We start from the raw sequence: 8,151 nt of genomic DNA, 5'->3' as shown, positions 1-8,151 counted from the left end.
ACCATCAGCTCTCTTCACCACATTTGCTTACACACATGTTTGTCTTCAGTGATTGTGTCAGTAAAGCGGGCACCCACTAATATGATTTTCAGTTCTTTGATGTCTGATAACTGATCCTCCCAATGGTTTTTATGCTTGAACCCATTGTTGCAGCCAATGTGTCAATCCATCTCATCAAGGGCCTTCCTCTTTTTCTCTACCCCTCATTTTAGCATAATGTCCTTCTCCAGGGACTGGTCTTTCCTGATAATGTGTCCAAAGTAGGTGAGATGAACTCTTCCCATCCTTGCCACTAAGAACCATTTTAGCTGTACTTCTTCTAATATAAGCTTGTTTATTCTCTTGGCCATCTAAGTGAAAGATTGATGTTTCATTTATCATCTGACCAGAAGACACCTCTTAGATCATCAAGCAATAGTGGCATTTGGGGATGAGTATATAAAAATCAAATTTTTAAATCACTGTTATCAAGTTGATGCTGACTCATAATGACCCTACAGGACAGGGGAATGCTACCCTTCTGAGTTTCTGAGACTGCAGGAATAGAAAGCCCCATCTTACTCCCATGGAACAGCTGATGCTTCTGAATTACTGACATTGCAGTTAGCAGCCCAAAGCCTAAGCACTATGCTGTCAGAAATCCTTGGGATGAGTATTAGTTCAGAGCTAATGTTCAATTTTTAAAAACTAGTTTGTTTGTTTGTTTGTTTGTTTGTTTGTTTGTTTGTGTAACCCAGTTTTCTACACAAAGGGCTACTTTGAAAATGAATATAGTGTCTTGCTGATCTTGGGTTTATCATTCACTGTGCCCTGGTGGTGTAGTGGTTATGCATTGGGCTATGATCTTCACGGCTCCTCCATAAATTCCCAGATGTAAGCCAGTTTACAGACCCTTAATCCCTTAAGGAGAAGTGGCCAGGTCCTCTTAAGAGAAACCCACTGCACTTCCAAACATGTATATCAATCTTTCCCAAAGTCTTCCTCAAAGATATGGATGCCCTTTTACAAAAGTGCCTGTTCATTGAGGGAAGACATGATCAGCATTGCTCTGCTGGTTATTGGGGAGAATGATAGAAACCCAAAGTGGTACATGTCAACGAAGGAGATGGGCAAGCCAATAATAGTCATGGCAGCTGGGGAAGCAGGATGCAGGCATAGAAATTACTTAACCAGCCTTCCCACCTCTTTCTTTCTAGGGATGCTCTTAGGAATGCACACCTCTGACTGCTGTTGCTAGAGGCCATCGAGGCAACTCCATCCCATAGTAACCCTATGCACAACAGAACAAAACAGTGCCCAGTCCTGTGGCATCCTCACAATTATTCCTATCCTTGAGTCCAAGACTTTGGAATGGGAGAGAAAAACATGAAGCTAGTTGTACTTCATGAGAAATCTCATCAAAGGATTACCTGGGCAGAGAAGGGTTTTAACAATCAAGTGCATAGAATGAAACGTTCTTTGGAGACCAGTCATCCTCTTTTCGCAGCCAGTCTTTTCACTGCCCAATGGGCTTTTGAACTGTGTGGTCAGGGTCACAAGGATGGAGGTTAGGAGTAGGATCAGCAACATTAACTGCCACTCACCAGTCATGACTGAACTACAGCCACTGCTGAGTGCCCAACTTGCCAGCAGCAGAAACCAACACTGAGTCCACAAGATGAGATGATTCCTCAGGGAGATCAGCCAGAATCCTGGTGGCAGGTTGATTACATTGAACAATTTTCATCATCATATAAACGGAAATGTTTGGTTTTTACTAAAATAATCACTTATTCTGGGTATACATTTGCCTTTCCTGCATGAAATTCTTCTGCCAAACTACCAGACTGTCTTCTCAACTTATCATGGTATCCCATACATCATCTTGGATCAAAAGATTCATTTCACAGCAAACGAAGCATGGCAAAGGATTTCCTGGAATTCACTGGTTTTACCCAACTCCCTACCACAATGAAGCAGCTGGTTGGAGAGAATGATGAACTGACTAACTTCTGCAGCTGTGTTTTGGTTCTCCAGAGCCAAGCCAAAGAGGGATGGTATGCTCTTGCAAACTTGATATACAGTCCGTGAAATCATGAAAGTATTTTCCCACAAAAGACATCCTGCTTCATAAGAGAAGTAAAGATGCATGATACACGCTAGCTCTGTAGTTTCTGTGGTTAGAGAATAAGAATATTCTCAAATCTATCCATTTGTACATTCTTTTTCTCAAGGACCGCTTTGTAAATACCATATCTTATACTTAGACTTTGGGGAGGTTATGCATTCATTTTATCTTGTAATTCATCAATCTATGCAATAAAACTCTATTTTTTTAGTGGTACCCTCATCAGATCTAAAAAATTGACAGAAAACATTTGACTCGCACAGTAACTGGAAACTTAATAAATTATTATGCAGAATTAAGATTATGGAGAAAACCTTCCTGCCACCATCTTCTCTTCAGTTGAAATAGATGGTGACATGAACACATGATACTTTTTGAATAATATCATAGGCCAACATTTACAAGAAATGGGTAATGCATTACTGGTGAGCCAATATTTTCCAAGGATTGTTAACTAAAAATCCATTGTAAGTGAAAAAGTCCAATTGATTTTATTGGAACAGTATTTTTAAAAGTATTGACGAAACTACCATTTGTCAAGCTTGGCTGTTATGTCAATGAAGCATGTTCAGTTACCTGGAATAATACTAAAATATTGTTCCCTTTACTCAAAAATACCCTCCGAAGTAGTAGTGAAATACAGGTGCCTGTTGAAAGGGCTAGGAGTTTTGAAGTGTGCCATGAATACTTATAGATTTGACACAGATATGTATATAAGTGTATTTACCATTGTTACAAACAATATAACAATAAATGTGGAATGTACTTTTAAATTTTCCGACCAGCCAGTCCTCCTCTTATCTCTCACCTTTAGACTCTTTCATCTGTAGACTCTGCGGTCCACGTCAACAGGTGACAATGGGACATGTGCAAGTCAGTCCTGCTTTTCATCGCTGCATTCCCTCTACTTCCACTCAGTGGTGAATTCAGGTCATTACAATCATGAACACACCGAGCTCAGACTAGCTTTTACTTTCATTCCTAGAAGGTGGGTTTCTCTGGTGGGCAAAGACAGTCCTTCTTTAATGAAACATATAGGGACATGAAAGGCGTATTTTTATGAAAAGCTCTTAGGCATAAACAAACACCTTGAGGAAAGGAGTCCCTGAGTCTGGGGGATCAGAAGCATCATCTTGGACTCACCAAGGTCAACTGGCATAGCAGAGTTAGCAAGGACAATGCTCTGTGTTCCAATTCAGTGATGAGCAGCTGGAATCTTAAGTGCTCCATAGAAGTGCAGCATATCATGTGCAAATATTTGTCTCTTTCCATCTGGAGAAAGTAAGAGTCATGAAAACTGAAAAACACATGTAAACAGACCAGTGGACAGGGACCATGGCAATATTCGTCTCCATTATCTTGAGAGTAGGATGGCTCCCTGATACCAACACCAACACCTGTGAAGATGCCCACCCAAGAAGATACTTATATAAATTATACATTATGTAAATTACTATAGAAGTGAGAGAAGAATGTGGAACAGAACTCAAAATTATAAGGCTTATTTGTTGCATAGAGACTGGGGATACCACCAAGATTATAGCCCTTAGTGACCCGTAAGAACTGGAATTAAACTCGCCCCAGATTAGAACAACTAACAATTTAAGGTCCTAAAATAAGAAGGGCTCACAAAGAAGGAGGGAACACAAGCGGAAATGGCGTAAGTGACAGCAGGTACATTAAGAAGAGGTTAGAAATGAGTGGAAATAAACTGTGTAAAATTTTTTTAAATAAACTGATGATCCACTCTGCAAGACTTGATGTAATCACAAGGAGTAGTTTTCACAATGTTTTAAAAGGTCAATTTTATATTATCTATTTCACCACAGTATTATTTGTCCTTAAAAAGGGAGTATCTAAGAATACGTGGCAGAGTTGGACTGTGCTCGTCAAGATGAGCCATTCGAAACCACCAGCTGCTCCACAGGAAAAAGATGGGACCTTCTACTTCTGTAGAGGATTCCAGATTTGAGAACCTACAGAGGCAGTTTCATCCTGTCCTATGGAGCTGCTGAGCTGGTGTTGACTCCATGGCAGTCAGGTTTTTTGGGTTTTATCAACTACTCACTTCATGCGCCACAAAGCATCCATTCTAAAGAAATCATGAACTAACTGCATATATTAGAATGGAAACATGGAAATGAGGGGGAATGTGGAGGTGAGACACAAAGCCAATCTGTAGACAATTGGACAATGCCTTACAGAAGAGTCACAAGGAGGAGACGATCCAGTCAGGGTGCTGTATAGCATGGGTGAAACATACTACTTTCCTCTAGTTCTTTAATGCTACCCTCCACCCCACTATCATGACCCCAATTCTACCTTAAAAACCCACGTAGACCAGGGCATGTACACTGGTACAGATAAGAGCTTAAAACACAGGGGATCCAAGAGAGATAAACTCCTCAGGACCAATATTGAGAGTAGCTATACCAGGAGGGTCATGGTAAGTTGGGGGGAAATAGGAGGAACCAATCTCAATGATCTACATATAACCCCCATGCAGGGGAATGGACAACAGAAAAGTGGGTGAAGGGAGACAGCGGTTGGTGTAAGACATAAGATAAAAAGATTATAAATTATCAAGATATCAGGAGGGAGGGAGGAAATGAGCTGGTACCAAGGGCTCAAGTAGAAAGATATGTTTTGAAAATGATGATGTCAACATATGTACAAATGTGTTAGACACAATGGATACATGTGATAAAAGCTGTAAGATCCTCCAATAAAATGATTTTTAAAACACATGAAAAAATCTTAAGGAAGTTTGGATACAATCAACTTATTCACTCACAGTACAAGAAAGTTTGGCAGTCTCCTGATTAAAGTGCTAGGCTGCTAACCAAAAGGGGAGATTCAAATCCACTACCTGCTCCCTGGTTTAAAAATGTGACAATCTGCCTCTCTGTAAAGATGTACAGCTTCTGACATGCTCTGAGGCAGTTATTCATCACTCTGTTTACCATGAGGTGGCCTCCGTGACAGTGGGTTTTGGATTGAGTCTACATTTTTCATTGGAGGAATAGAGTGGGTGGCACTAACATTCCAGTATGACCAACTTACTACCCACCTATCACTTGAGTATGACTCATTGGACTGAACTGCGTGATAGGGTTTACAAAGCTATATATATAAATAAATCATTTTATTGGGGGGCCCTACAACTCTTATCACAATCCATACATACATCCATTGTGCCAAGCACATTCGTACATTTGTTGCCATCATCATTCTCAAAACATTATCTTTCTACTTGAGCCCTTGATACCAGCTCCTCATTTCCCCCCTCTTCTCCCCCATGCTCCCTTCCTAGGAGACAAAGGGCATTTATAGATGTCTAAAAACAGGCATGTACATATGTAAATATATTTATATATGACGATCAGGAAAACAGATCTGTGTGCATATGTTTATAGGTTTAGTATTAAGGTAGCAGATGGACATTGGACCTCTACTCAAATACTCCCTCAATGCACGATCACTTTGTTCTATTAACCTGGTATTCCATGATGCTCATCTTCCCGACATGATCGCTAAAGACAAAGCAGGTGCATAAGCAAATGTGGTGAAGAAAGCTGATGGTGCCTGGCTATCAAATGATATAGTGCCTGGAGTCTTAAAGGCATGAAGATAAACAAGTGGCCATCTGCTGAGAAGCAAGAAAGCCCAAATGGAAGAAGCACACCAGCCTGTGTGATCACAAGGTGTCAGCAGGATCAGGTATCAGGCAACAAAGAATGAAAACTCTTATCATTGTAAATGAGGAGGGGTACAGTGTGAGGACCCAAAGCCGATCTGTAAGTCATTGGACATCCCTTTACAGAAGGGTCGCAGGGAGGAGATGAGCCAGTCAGGGTGCAATATAGCACCGATGAAACACACAACTTTCCTCTAGTTCTTTAATGCATCCTCTCCCCACTATGATGATCCCGATTCTACCTTACACTGGTACATATAAGAGCTGGAAACAGGGATTCCAGGACAGATAAACCCTTCAGGACCAATAATGAGAGTAGAGATACCAGAAGAGGAAGGGGAAGGTCGGGGAGAAAGAGGGAACCAATCACAAGGATCTACATATAACCCCCTCCCTAGGAGACAGACAACAGAAAAGCAGATGAAGAGAGACATTGGACAGTGTAAGATATGGGGGGGGGGGGGGGGGAGCCGTAATCTTAATGGGAGCATATTGTCTCAACTTTCTCCCTCTGAGCAGTGAATAGGTTTGAAAATCCAGCCTTTCAAGTAGCCCAAAGCTTAACTCAGCAGAGCTGCTTCCTGTGTACAGAGAAAATATAGGGCACTATATTTTCCAAGATTGTGAAAACCAACAGATTCACATGTAATTATTTGAGATGCTGATCACATAACAGGGAGAGACTTAAGGGCACAAGTGAGGCAGATGCTTTGGTGAAGAAAATTTTGTGGTCATGCATAATTGGAGAGCACTGGGTTCTTTTGAAAAAATAAAGGCAAATTTCCAGAAGTATCACTGAAGCCAAGAAGAGATATGCATACCTTTGCTAAACAAATTGAGGCCTAGAGAGGTCTTGAAATTAATGGGCTTGAACTAACAATTACAACCAAAATTCCTACTGTCTGGATGGCAGAAGATTAATCATGTACAGGATGTCAATTACTTCAGTCTTCTTGATTCTACCCTCTTTCCTTGTAGATTTATAAAATGTTAATAATATTTAAAGATTGTAACAGCTGTACATGATCATGACAATAAAAAATCAAAATTTTTTACACATCAATAAAAAACGATAACTTTCATTTTTTTTAATTTCCAACCTTAGGTTGCAACTAAGTTGTTTGTTGGTATTTTTTTAATCTTTTTATTGGAGCTCATACAACACTTATCACACTCCATACATACATCCATGTGTCAAGCACATTTGTACATTTGTTGCCATGATCATCCTCAAACCATTTGCTTTCTACTTGAGCCTGTAGCATCAGCTGCTCACATTTCCCCCTTCCTCCATGCTCCCCCCTCCTTTATGAACTTTTGACAATATATATATTATTATTATGTTGTCATATCTTACACTGTCTGATGTCTTCCCTCACGCACCCTTCTGCTGTCCGCCCCCCAGAGAGGAGGTCATATGTACATCCTTGTAATCGGTTCCCTTTTCTATCCCAGGTATGAACATGCTTCGCTGGTCTGGTTTTCAGTGTGGTTCTGGAAGCCATTTCCAAAATTTGAACGTACCACCAGTGCTTTTCATAATTTATAAGAACAGGTTTACAAATGTCATGCTCAAAACATTCAACAGGGCTTCAGTGTAAAGAAAATAACCCAGGTGGGTAGAAGGTTTCAAGCCACATGTAATCACAAGAGAAACATTTCCAAAATAGGAATCAGAGACTTTCTGTCCCAGTTTTTAATGGTTCAAGATAGTAATGAGCAGTGGTCCTTTGCATGTTATTCCTCTATAGCTAGTAATGAAAGTTTATTTCCTAAAGAAAGCTGAAGTCATCCTGAAAGAATTGCCCGTTGAAGGGAAGATTAGGTTAAAGTAAATACATTAGAAAAATAAACAGGAAGTAATTTCATATTAGGTCTTAAATATTAAGGAGATTGAAGTATGTACATAAGCACATAAGAACTGAGGAAAGTATAATACATATATTTATTATTTTGAATTTTGTTTTTCAAAAGTAGCTCTCTAAACTTAAGGATGAGTTTCTGTGATATAGGATGTTTCTCAGCTGAAAAGTTTCCTTAGGGCTTGCTTTATGTCTTTGTTTCTCAGACTGTAGACAAAAGGATTCAGCATGGGTATGGCTACAGTGTACATCACTGAGGCATGTGCACTGTCCTTGGGGTTTTCAATAGTAGCAGAACTAAGATAGACTCCAAGACCTGTGCCATAGAACAAAGAAACAACGGAAAGGTGAGACCCACACGTGGAAAAGGCTTTATATTTGCCCCCAGCTGATGAAATTTTCAAAATAGAGGACACAATCTTCATGTAAGAGAAAAAGATCCCAGTGAGTGGAATAACACCCAGAAATCCAGTTGTTAAATACAT

The sequence above is a fragment of the Echinops telfairi genome, unplaced genomic scaffold, assembly GCF_000313985.2.
Source record: "Echinops telfairi isolate 266 unplaced genomic scaffold, ASM31398v2 ScPeMD7_30;HRSCAF=105, whole genome shotgun sequence".
Lineage (NCBI taxonomy): Eukaryota > Metazoa > Chordata > Mammalia > Afrosoricida > Tenrecidae > Echinops > Echinops telfairi.
Note: the sequence above shows the minus strand (reverse complement) of the source record.